The following is a 12320-nucleotide window of genomic DNA, read 5'->3' on the forward strand; positions in this document are numbered from 1 at the left end:
GTTGTAGTATCAGGAAGCAACATATCTGGGCTGGATAACCTCTGTTCCTGATAGAAATGCTCTCACCAAGTTAAAAATCTAGTGTTACGCTCTGCGCCTTTATGAGATTCAGTTTAAGAATTATCTATTGGAACATGCTTTTGCATTTTTTTCTTGCAAATATTGCTGAGGATGTTGTACCTCATGTTACCTAAAATCTGTTGTTAAAAAAATTAAGTGATAACATTCCTTCTGGATTTAGAACATTAGCTTTGCTTGTAACACAAGTTAGAAACCAGGTGTTTGTCTTTGTGCCTTAGGTACCGGGAAGCTCATGCTTTATCCCTAGAACTCCTCCAATGGCAGTTTTGTACAGATTGGAGGAAGTGGTGAACTCAGATAGCAGAGTCAGGCACAAGAAGGAGGATATTATTTGGTGCCCATTCAGTTGTTGTGCCTGTTACTGCTTAGGTAAGTACAACACTATCAATTTTAATGATCTCATTAGAATTTTTTTCTCCAAGAATTTGCTGTTCCTGAAGTGCTAGATTTTCAGAAAGGAAAAAATGCATTTCATTTTCTATAAATATCAAAATTAATTACTCATTGTTGTAACTAATCATTAAAATTCAAAATTAGATGAGAATGTTCTTAATAGATTTTTTTAAGCCTTGAAGAGGTCCATTTTATTATAGCATCTACAGCTCTACTATTTGTGGAAATTATGACATAAGGTTCATAATTGAATTAAGCCAATACCTTTGCCCAAATCCTAAGAAGAAATTAATAAAAGATGGTGGGTAAAACTATGGTATCTTATTAGGAAAAGTGTAGGCAATTGAGTAGAATTGTTTTTGTAGAATGAATGAACATATTCATTCATTCACTCATTCGTTCTTTCAGTCATTCAACATGCGAGTCTAATATGTTCCAGGGGCCATTTTAGGTCCCAAGGATACATCAGTTAACAGAACAGATAGAATTCCCTGCCTTTATAGAATTTGCATTCTAATGGGGAGGGGGGAAGACAGTCAGTAAAACAAATAAAAAATATATGGTGTAACAGTTGGTATTAAGTGCTGTGACGAAAAGTCAAGAGGATAAGGGAGAGATAGGGTGCTCTGGGTGTGAGGGTGGAATTTGCTATTTTAAATAGTGTGACCAGGTGGCATCTGAGCATAGATCGGAAGGAGAGAGTGATGTCTCTCCAGGAAGAGTTTCCATGCAGAGGGAACAGTTTGTGCAGAAACTCCAAAGCAAGGTTGTGCTTGGAGTGTTTGAGGAAAGTGAGGCGACAGATGTGGCAGGAATGGAGGATGGGAGGAGAGTGGTGGGAGGCCATCGAGGGATGAGGGAGCCAGAGCATGCAGGCCGTTTTAAAGGGCTTTAAAAATGAGACGGGGAACAACTGGAGGGTTTTGAGTGGAGGAACAACATGGTCTGACATGTGTTAAGAGCATCATCTGGTTGCACTCTGGAGAACAGACTGCGATGGGGAGATGTGGGACCAGTGGGAGCAGGAAACCTAGCTGGGAGATGATGGTCATTTGGACTCAGGTTATAGTGGTGAAAGTGGGGAAAAGTGGTCAGATTCTGATTCTGTTTTGAAAGTAGAGCCACTAGGGTTGCTGAGTATTAGAGAAGGAGTTAACGAAAGAGAGATGAGTTTTTGGTCTGAGCCAGAGCTTCAAGAAATGCAGTCTGGAGTTTGCCGTACACTGGATGAGGAAGACTGTGGGAGGAAGATCAGGAGTTTGGTTTTGGACAGATTAAGTTTGAGACGGTCCAAGTGGTAATATCCAGTAGGTAGTTTGATAATATAAACATTAACTCAAAATTAATATTACAGTTACTAGAAATATTATATATACATATGTAGAAATAATATATTATTAATGATATTATTAACTTTTAATATGTTTGTGGTACTACATTTTAAGAGAGACACTAACAAGTTAAATATATTTTGAAGAGGATGACTGAGACGGCAAGCACAGGAAACCATACTGGATAAGCAGCCTTTGAAGGAAACGGAGATGTTTAGCATGAAGAAGAGCGGTCCTAGGGTAGATGTGTTTCTTTACATGCTGGAAGGGCTACCTTGAAAAGGGAGAGCAAATGAACTTTACCTGTCATTCTCTGAGATGGATAGAAGTTATAGGAAGCCCGGTTTCGGGTCAATGTAAGATTATACACATGGACACATTTTTATGAGTAGAATTTCTGTGTTCTTCTGCAGCAGGATGGATTCTCTTCTGAAGTAGTGATGCCTTATTGCTGGAAGTATTTGACTGGAGAGCTGCTGAGGATATTGTAGAGGGGACTGGATGGAGGGTTAGATTAAGGTTCATTTCTTTTTGTTTCTGTGTATTTTTCCTAGGGACCAAAGTATGCCATGTACCAATGCACCATCATGAATATTTTTTCTTGTATTGTGTTTTAAGATTTCATGGGTCTATGAGTTTCTCCCAAATTAAACTATAAACCTCTTGAGGACCAGGACATGTTTTTATTCTCTTTGTATTCCCTGATGCACTTGGTACAAGATTTCGTATATAACAAGTACTCAGAAAAATACTTTTTGGTTGAATAATTTTGCTTCCAAGGCATCCTTATCCAAAATGCAAACACTACTGGGAAGGTGAGTTCATACCAGCCTACCACCTTATTGTGGCTGAATTGACAGGACCAGTTTAATCCTTGAAATTCTGAGGGTCTGGAGTGGAAGAAGGTTGTCAAATGAGGAAAAGAAAATTCACCAAAAATTCATCTTTGTCTATGGCTGATTCTGCCTGCGTATAAAGTCTACCTAAGATGTCAACTGTTGTGGTATTGGAGTATTAAGAATATGTATTCGAAAAATGGTACTGATGAACCTATTTGCAGGACAGGAAAAGAGATGGAGACATAGAAAATGGACTTGTGGACACAGGAGGGGAAGGGGTGGGGGGGACGAACTGAGAGAGTAGCATTGACATATATACACTACCATGTGTAAAATAGATAGCTAGTGGGAAGCTGCTGTATAGCACAGGGAGCTCAGCTCGGTGCTCTGTGATGACCTAGAGGAATGGGATGAGGGTGGGTAGGAGGGAGGCTCAAGAGGGAGGGTATATATGTATACATATAGCTGATTAACTTTGTTCTACAGCAGAAACTAGCACAACATTGTAAAGCAATTATACTCCAATAAAAAAAAAGGAATGCATATTAGAGTCCGAAATATCTGAATGATATTTTAGAGGTTTGGAAGAAGTAAAGAATGTCCAAGACAGTTACGTCTTCTGCTTTCAGAGAGTACTTCCAACAGTGAGAAAATCTTGTTAATTCATGTCTCTTACTTCTATAGACTTCACAGAAAACTAGTAGCAGAGGTTCAATGAGTTCCTTGCCATAGAAGGTGTTAAATTACAGGATTAATAACCACTCTTAAGCCATCCATCCATTCATCCACCCATCCAATGAACATTTATTGAACACATACTATGGGCTGAACAGTGAGGGGTTCCGTGAAGGACTGTAATCTTGAGGCGCTCACAGGTGAGTAGGAGAACCTATCTAACATTATGGTACACTGTGTTAAGTACTGTGCATTGGAAAAACAAAGTTCCATGAGCTCAGAGAGGAAAGAGCAGCTAACTTCTCGGGGAAGTTGGGAAATTCTTCCTGCGGCAAATGCCATTTGAACTAGCAAAGGTTTTTTGTGATCCTCCCTCAACGCCCCCAACCCAAGGCAGTGTATTTCTCTCTGCTGTCTTCCTGTGGCACTTGTTACCTGCTTCTGATTACAGCAGTGCCCTGTTTATTGCAATTACCTGTTTACTGTCTACTTCTCTGCCTGGCCAGTACTCTTTAGTGACAGAGACTTTGTCTTATCATCTCTGTCCCTACCCAGTATCCGACACAGGTCGAAAGTTGTTTGTTAACAGACTCAAAATAAATGAATCTTGAAGAATAAGTTGAAATGTGCCAGGTCCAGGAGGAGGGAGAAGGGCGTTCAAGACAGAGGCATGAACCTGTGAGAAGTTATGGAGGCGTCTAAGGGTATAGTGTGTTAGGGAAATGGTGAGTGGGTTTGGAAGACTGACATGGAGGGAACATTCAGGGGAGGGTTGGGAGATGATGACTGAGGAGTGAAGCACGACATTCTCATGGCTCCACTGCAGGTGAAATGACTCAGTCAAAACATAAAGCATTTTAAAAACCATCAAGCAATATATGTTGCAGCTGTCCCTGACCCCATCTCCAGCCTCTGGACTCTGGTCTCTCTCCAACCTTCACTCTACTTTGAGCCTCACTATCCCTTGTGATCATGTTTGCTTTCTTCTGAGGGTTTGCAAAGCAAATTTTGCATTTTAGTTGTAGGTTTAACTACATTCTATTTATATCTTTTATCCCATGGACAGAGAAATATCCTTTGTTCCTTATTGAAATGACTTGATTGCATCTACTTTCTAAATTATTCCATGAGAAATTAAACAGTTCTTTTTTTCCAATCATTCATTGTTCCTAGTGACTGGCTTCATCACCATCCACCCAGTTTCCCCAGCTAGAAATCTGGACTTTATCCTAAGCCCTACTTTTCCCAAAGTGCTCTCTTCCGATCAGTATTAGGTCTTCCTAGTCTAATGTCCAAATGAATCTGAACTTTGTTTTCTTCTCTTTATTCACATAGCCTAAGTTCAGGCCACTTTATCTCTCACTAGATTATTGAAACAAACTCTTAAATGGTCTCCCTACCTCTACTTTTCTGTTTATCTCTGTCTATCTGTCTACCTATCTATCTATCTATCTATATCAATAAAAATCCAGCCACTGCAGTTATGTTTCTATTTTTTAATCTAAAAATTGTAAAATACACATAACGCAAGATTTACCATTTTAACCATTTTTAAGTGTACAGTTCAGTGACATTAAGTACATTCATGTTGTTGTGTTACCATCATCACCATCCATTTCCGGAACTTTTTCATCACCCTAAACTGAAGTTCTAAACCCATTAAACACTAATTGTCCATCTTCCCCTTTCCCCAGGCCCTGGCAACTACCATTCTACTTTCTGTCTCTGTGAATTTTACTACTCTAGAAACCCCATATAAGTAGAGTCATACAGTACTTGTCCTTTTGTGATTGGCTTATTTCACTTAGTATAATTTCCTCAAGTTTCACCCATGTTGTAGCATGTGTCAACATTTTTGTCCTTTTTCAGGCTTAATAATATTCCACAGTATGTATATACCAATTTTGTTTATCCATTCATACACTGATGTCTATGATATTTATTAAATATTATTACTCTTAGAACTTTACTGTAACTTGTCCCTGTTACTCTCAGGATACAGCTAAAAGGCTTTACTATGGTTTACGGGGCCCCCACCTAACGCTGCAGCTTTCATTCTATTTATGTCCCCTTACACTCTCCACTTCAGTCAGGTGACCTGGCCTTTCCTCCATCTCTTTCACATCTGGGCCTTTGTCCCAGCTTCTTCCTCAGCTTACGATGCCATTTTTCAGGATGAGCCCAGCTTTTACCTCAGGACTCAGCTCAAGACATCACCTCCTCCAGGAAGCTTTCCTCCTCTCATCCAGGCTAGGTTAGGCATCTCCTTTTTTGTGCTCCTGGAATCCCCTGGAGTTCTCTCTACCAATACTCTTATCATACTTAGAGCAAAGACAGTGTCTTATTTCCCACTTCATTCCTGGAGTCTAGTATATTTTGAGCGCTCAGTTCATTTCTGTGGAACAAATGCATAACCGTGTGGGCAAGTATCTGGAGTCATGGAGGAGGTGGGCGCTGAGGCAGAGGCCTGTGTGAGTGACTAACTCAAGGCCACCAAGTGTGAGGGCATAATCCCGTGCAGCCTGCCAAATGCTGACCGCCTTCATGCCCGTGGAGCCACTGGATGAGGCACTGGGTGCACACAGTAGAATGACGGGTATGCACTGAGATGAGCATTCCCAGCCCTTAACTGAGAAACCGGTTAGGTGTTTTGGTACTTTCGGCACAGTTTTAATCTTTTGCTCTTTTGGTCAATGTGCTTACACCCTTCCTGCCTCTATTCTCCACCAATTCTCCTCCTCACTCGCCTCCCCCTACTCTGAACTTGGAAATAAATTCATATGTTTAGGTCACTTAAACAGAAACGAGACTTTATTCTGTGAAGAAAGTGTTTAGTTTGTAAAAGGATCAATGGGCTATTTTGGATCAAATAACTGTGTTTTCTTTAGCCACTTAAAATGGTCTATTTTCATTTTTTAAGCCATTGCCTTGTGAAAGGACCCAAGAATATCCCCAACTTAGTGTTAGATCCCGTAATTACATTTTCCCATTTTGAAAGCAGTTATGCAGTCCTTACAATAGAGTCAACGCGGCTAAAAATAAACTCCAGGCAGTTCATATTAACTGGGTAATAATAACAGGCAACAAGGAGGCTCCCTGTCCAAATATGATGAAAACAGGAAGTTCATTACACAAGCTGTTCTTTCCTGATAGATCTGAATTCTTAAAGCCTTAACTCAAAAATAATCTCTTCAGGTTAAAAATAAAAGCAGAGAGTTGTCTCTTACTTGTGGCTCAATGGAGATGATAACATTGTAGCTAAATAAATCCACACAACCATGGGTAGACTGTAACTCCAGATCGCCTGTTTGGAGGAGGAAGGAGGAAGTTTGCAGACCCCTCTCCTGGCAGACAGGCGGCTGGATGCATTTGCCCGGGGGTTTACTGTTTTCTTACCCTGGCACAAGCTGCCAAGGAGATATTGCTTTACTTTGGTACGGTGGCAGGAAGGCAGAAAGGCTTCCGGTGTGGAAAGCATTTTTATTTTTCCCTGGGGAGAAAATGGATGAACAGAACACCCCCAACTTTAAGTGTCTGCCAAGTATTGTAAATTTCAATCCTGGTTTCTCAGGGTGAAGTGGGAATGAGGCCCAAAGGAGGAGGATAAACCCCCTTCCTTATGGAACTCCTTTTCTCTAGTGAGTGTCACTGATTGTAAAGATTCAGATTTTCATGATTAAAACAAGGTGAGCGTGGAGGAAAATTTCAATTTATGCAACTAGAATGAACCCCACCAGCTCCCTTCCTGAAACCAAGTCCCAGTTCTCCAGGGTGTCACTGGACGCAGTGAGGGGGCCCGTGACCTTGCTACCCGCCTCCTCTTTGGGAATCTCACTACTTGTTACCACGGCCACCAGTAGGGTCACCCTGCTCCAAACAGTCATCACATCTTTCCTTAATTTCCTGTAACATAGTGGAGACCAGGTTGGAAGTTTCAATAAAGACTTGGCTATAGGATTGAGGTGGGGAAGAGAATGGGAGTAACAAAGGGTTGTCAATCACAGAGAGTGACAAGTGCACTGATCTGGCTCAGCAGATGCAGTTTTCTCTCCCCAGGCTAGGTCAGTAGTATCTGCAGGGTTTGCCTTGAGCAAAAGAGCATGCTTGGGGAGTACTCACCTTGCGAATGTTCCCAGACCCTCCCAGCTATTCTTATTCCACTTCATGGTGGCTGTACTCCATCTTCCTGGAGAGTGATCTTTGTTTCTTTAACTGCACAACAAATCTCGGAATACGTGCATGCTGGGAAGGGGGTTCTTGCCACTTTTGAAGTGATAACAGATAGGGCCAGTCACAGTAGGCATCAGGAGGGCCGTATTGCCAAGGCCTCACATTTAAGAAGAGTCTTACATGTAAACTTTTGATGTTATTTCCAAATGGGATTAGCATAGCCACAGACATACACTGATCTAATTATATTTTTTAAAAGGTATCACACATGACTTTAAACTCTATTCTATGACCAGATCACATTGGCTATTGGGTACGATAAATTTTGTAAGTTGTAAACCTGCAGGTAGCACAATTATATTGGACTATATATATTTATTGAGTGTAAACATTTAGAATATATCACAATTTTTGGAATGCTCTTTTGGAATTTCTTAATTTTTCTAAAATACTGCCATTCTCAGGAATTGGAAGTGTTCTGGCCTCTGAGAGGCCCTGACCATACACCTTCTCTACCTGCGATGCTGCCCATGGGGAGTGGTGGACTTCTGTAAGAGAAGGAGGGAGGTTTATAGAGATGCTCTCTCGTGGTGGATGAATGCAGTGGTTCTTAAACTTGACCTGTGCGACAAAATCTCCTAGGAAGCTCATTAGAAATGACATACGATGAACTGAGAATTTCTGGCCCAGACTCAGATCTTGACTCAGGGGGTTTGAGACTACTCCTTGAAAAGCCCTGCAACAGATTGTAGAGGAGCTTTTGGGGGAAGGTCAAAGGGTAAAAGAGGTCCCCTTTGGGAAATAAATAATGATTCCCTCTGGGGACAGTGAAGACTCTGTCAGAGAGAGAGGTTCCTCCGACTAGGATCAGTAAGGAAACAGAGCAAAGGACCTGGTAGTTGAGAGAGCAGAGGGTAGGCAGGGACGGCTGTTGAGCCTGGGTGCAGAGAGCATGGGGCACACTGGGGAGACGTTTGAATGGGCAGACCAAGGGATAGACAATTATGTCAGAGGGACATAGGAGGGAACAATTTCTGGAGACCTCACTGGAGAGAAGTGGTGAGAAGACCTCAGGGTAGAGCCAGCATGTCCCAGAGGGTTGGAAAGCTGAGCACGAATCTGAAGAAGGGAGTGGAGGCTCTGGGCTTGGTGTAGCAGGAAGCCTGGAACCAACCACTCCCTCCACTAACTGTGAACAAGCTGTAATCCTCCCCACAGTTCCCTTAGCTAATACATGGACAGTGAAGACCGACTTCTTATGACATTTTGATTGATTTATCTTTTGTAAAAACAAGAGAGTATTAAGAGTACTGAGATAGCGGAGGGAGCTGTCTTAAGCTGTGGGGTAAGGAGTGTTTTTATAGATACTTGAGTTATGGTTTGAGCTAAGTGAAGTGTGACATTCCTTCATAGATCAACCTGTGTCTCTCATACCATCAGCTTCTGCCACAGGGTCAATATTATACATTTAAAATTATAGTTTAAACATATCCATTTCATTTTCATGGTCAACTTACAGCTCACAGTGCTAACAAATCCAAAAATTCCTCTATGTTACTTTTGTCCATTCCAAGAACCTACCACAGAACCCTTCCTATGAGTAATAAGGGAAATATAGCCACTCTTCATATGATTAAATAATTATTGGGCTTTCTTTGGTTTTAAGTATCAGTGATCTTTGCTACATGTTTTTCTTAACTTTAAATTTCACTTCTTTAATTTTCACTGCTGATAGCAACTGTGCTCCATATTTTGAAGTTATCTGTGTAGCAACTTGACTATGAGCCATTTGAGCTAACAGTACAATTCTCAAGCTTTCTGGATTGCAAAGCTCTATTGTTTCTTGACTTCCACATATTATCCATTTTTTCCCTAGTGGAACAACATTAATAGATTACAGCGAAAAGCTGTAACAACACGACTTCTATTTTACTTCTGTTGTGGCCATCACAGGTAGTGGTCTCCAAGGTATAAAAAATAGAAACCAGAGTGTTAATAGGGCTTTGAAATCAAAGATAGTTGTTGGATATGTATGTGTGTTTGTGTGGTTTGTGTGCAGAAAGTCAAAAGATAGTCTACTTTAATTCAACAAATTTATTTATTGCCTGAAATATGCCGGACACTGTTTCAGTGCTGGGAATATAAGAGTGTACTAAGCACTGATCCCCATTCTCAGGGAACTTACATTCTCATAGGAGGAGACAGATAACAAAGGAAGTGACAGGAGGTGGGATATGTGTGCTGTTTTAAAATAGGGTAGTTAGAGAAGGCCTCTGTAATAAGTGACATTTGAACACAGACTTGAAAAGAGTAAGCAAGCCTAGTAGATATCTGGGGGAAGAGCTTTTTTCGTGGAGGAAACATAGGTACAAAGGCCTTGATATAGGAGATTGCAGAGCATTTGGAGGAATATCAAGGAGACAAGTGAGAGTGGAGTGGAATGGATAAGGGGGCAGTGAAAGAACTTAAATTCAGAAAGTTAGCTGGGGAAGATCATTTAGAGTCTTTGAGGCCATGGTAAAGACTTTGGAATTTTTTTTCCCTTGGTGAAATGCAAAGCCAATGGAGGGTTTTATTTATTTTATTTATTTTTTTTTTGCGGTACGCGAGCCTCTCACTGCTGTGGCCTCTCCCGTTGCGGAGCACAGGCCCCGGACGTGCAGGCTCAGCAGCCATGGCTCACGGGCCCAGCCTTTCCGCAGCATGTGGGATCTTCCCAGACCGGGGCACGAACACATGTCCCCTGCATCAGCAGGTGGACCCTCAACCACTGCACCACCAGGGAAGCCCCAATGGAGGGTTTTGAGCAAAGGAATGACGTAAACATTTTAACAGGACCACTCTGTCTGCTATAATGGGACTGTGTTAGCCTGAGTTTCCTAGAAGCAGAGCCTGAGATGGGGATGTGCATGTGATTTCCAGAGAAATTGGTAGGGGGTGAGGGAGCGGGCTAGAAAGGAAGGAGAATGGCAAGAATGTGATTTTGGGTTCTGCATAGTAGCTTCAGCCTGATCCCATGGGGAGCTGTGGAGCATAAATATCACCTTAGAATTTTTCCCACTTGAGACAAGGGAGAGAGGCTTTTTACCTTCACCCTGGTTATTGAGTAAAGACTCTGGGGAAAGGTATGGACAGTGTAAATTCCAGGCACTTCCAGGTGTGGTAGCTTCCATTGCCCAAGTGCAATTCTCCCTGATGCGCCCACAGCAGCTGAGGGAAGGGCTCACCAACCAAACTGATAAAAAGGATTCCAGAGGGCCTGATTGAGCTATTAGCAACTTCTACATGGAATAAGGGTGGAGTAGAGATATCAATTGGGAAGCTAATGTAATACTCCAGAAGAGAGTTGAAGGTGGCTTGGACTAGAGTGTAGCAGTAGAGGTGTTGAGAAGGGGTTGGATTCCGGAAAACTTTGAAGGCAAAGCCCAAAAGCTTTGCTAATGGATTACCTATAGCATGTGAGAGAAGGAGAAGAATCAGGGACGACTCTAAGATGTGTGGCCTAGCCATTTATTGAGATGAGGAAGATTGTGGGAGGAGCGGGTTTTAGAATGGGGTGACTAGAAGCTCCATTGGAGACATATTAAACTGAAGATGCCTCGTAGATGTCCAGATTAAAATATCAAGGAGGAAATTGGATATGAGAGTCTGAAGCTGTGGAAATATGTTTCAGTTCCTAGGTTCAGATGACCAGCTGCACATGATACTAAAAGAATGTGCATATTTGTTTGAGGTGGCACTGTTGGAAACCTTTATTGGGCTTCTAAGGATGGATGTGGAGTGAGAAAGCTGTAATTAGTTCCACTAAACCCCAAAAAGAACAAAAGGTAAATACTGGACATTATTGGTCAGTAAGCTTGATGACAACTTCAGCTACCATTTCTAAAACATATCATTAAAGAGATGATTTTTGAGTAATTTACCAAAAGCTGTGATGATTTAGAGGTAACATGGATTCACAAAGAACAAATCAGACCATACTAGCTTTACTTCCATTTTTGAAAGGTATACTTAGGCAGAGAGGTTTGGGAAATTCTGTTGTCTTAGTATATCCTGATTTTTATACAGTGTTTGTTAAATTTTGTTGTCATATCCTTTTGACAAAAATGAAGAAATGTGGGCCAGAAACTAGCTATAGTTATACAGCTTTCTAAGTGGCTAAGCAAGAACAAAGAAGGGTAAACCCTTAGATTTTTTTTGCTACCAATTAAGTTTTTATATTACTAGGCCCTTTGCTAAGTCATCACTTTTACCAGCAGCTTAAATAAAAAGCTAGAAAGCATATACATAATCAAATCTGAAGATAACATAACCTGAGGAAAACTAGCTAATATCTCGAATTACAGAATGGAAGCTTAAAAAAGGAGAAACCCAAACTCACAATCTGAAATTTAATAGAGATGGATGCAGAATAAAGCAAAACACTCCATTTTACAGGTTGTGAAAGATCTCCCTTCACAGCAAAGAGCAGAATTCACAACTTTTTATTCAGAGGTTTATTTTTCATTAAGTCATTTGTGGCATTAAGTTAAGACTGCAGGCTTTGGAGCCATCAGTCTGGGTGAGAGTCCTGGCTCTGCCATTTACCAGCAGTATGATCTAGGGTATGTTTCTTAAAATCTGTGTTTTATTTTCCTTACCTGGAAGAGGAAGATGGTGATATTAGTTCTAACTAATATTGTTAGAATTGTTGTAAGAATGAAACACATGTAAAGTACTTAGAACAGTGCCTGGGATGTATTAAGTGCTCAGTAAATAACTAATATAACTTGTTCAGCGGTGTGATCTGGTTGCTAAAAAGGTAAAGCCATTTCTCTGTACCATGGTAGAA

The 12320-nt window shown here is 41.1% G+C and overlaps 1 long non-coding RNA gene across 1 annotated transcript in view; it reads left to right on the plus strand.

Annotated features, from left to right (window-relative positions):
• Nucleotides 1-323: 323 nt before the first annotated feature.
• LOC309824608 overlaps nt 324-12320 on the plus strand; it is a 239512-nt gene continuing 227515 nt past the window's right edge. The window contains exon 1 of the long non-coding RNA XR_014296949.1: nt 324-450. This is a non-coding gene — a long non-coding RNA (uncharacterized lncRNA). The remainder of the gene's footprint in view (nt 451-12320) is intronic.

Source organism: Grampus griseus, assembly GCF_964374135.1.
Source record: "Grampus griseus genome assembly, chromosome: 6".
In the NCBI taxonomy this organism is placed as follows: domain Eukaryota; kingdom Metazoa; phylum Chordata; class Mammalia; order Artiodactyla; family Delphinidae; genus Grampus; species Grampus griseus.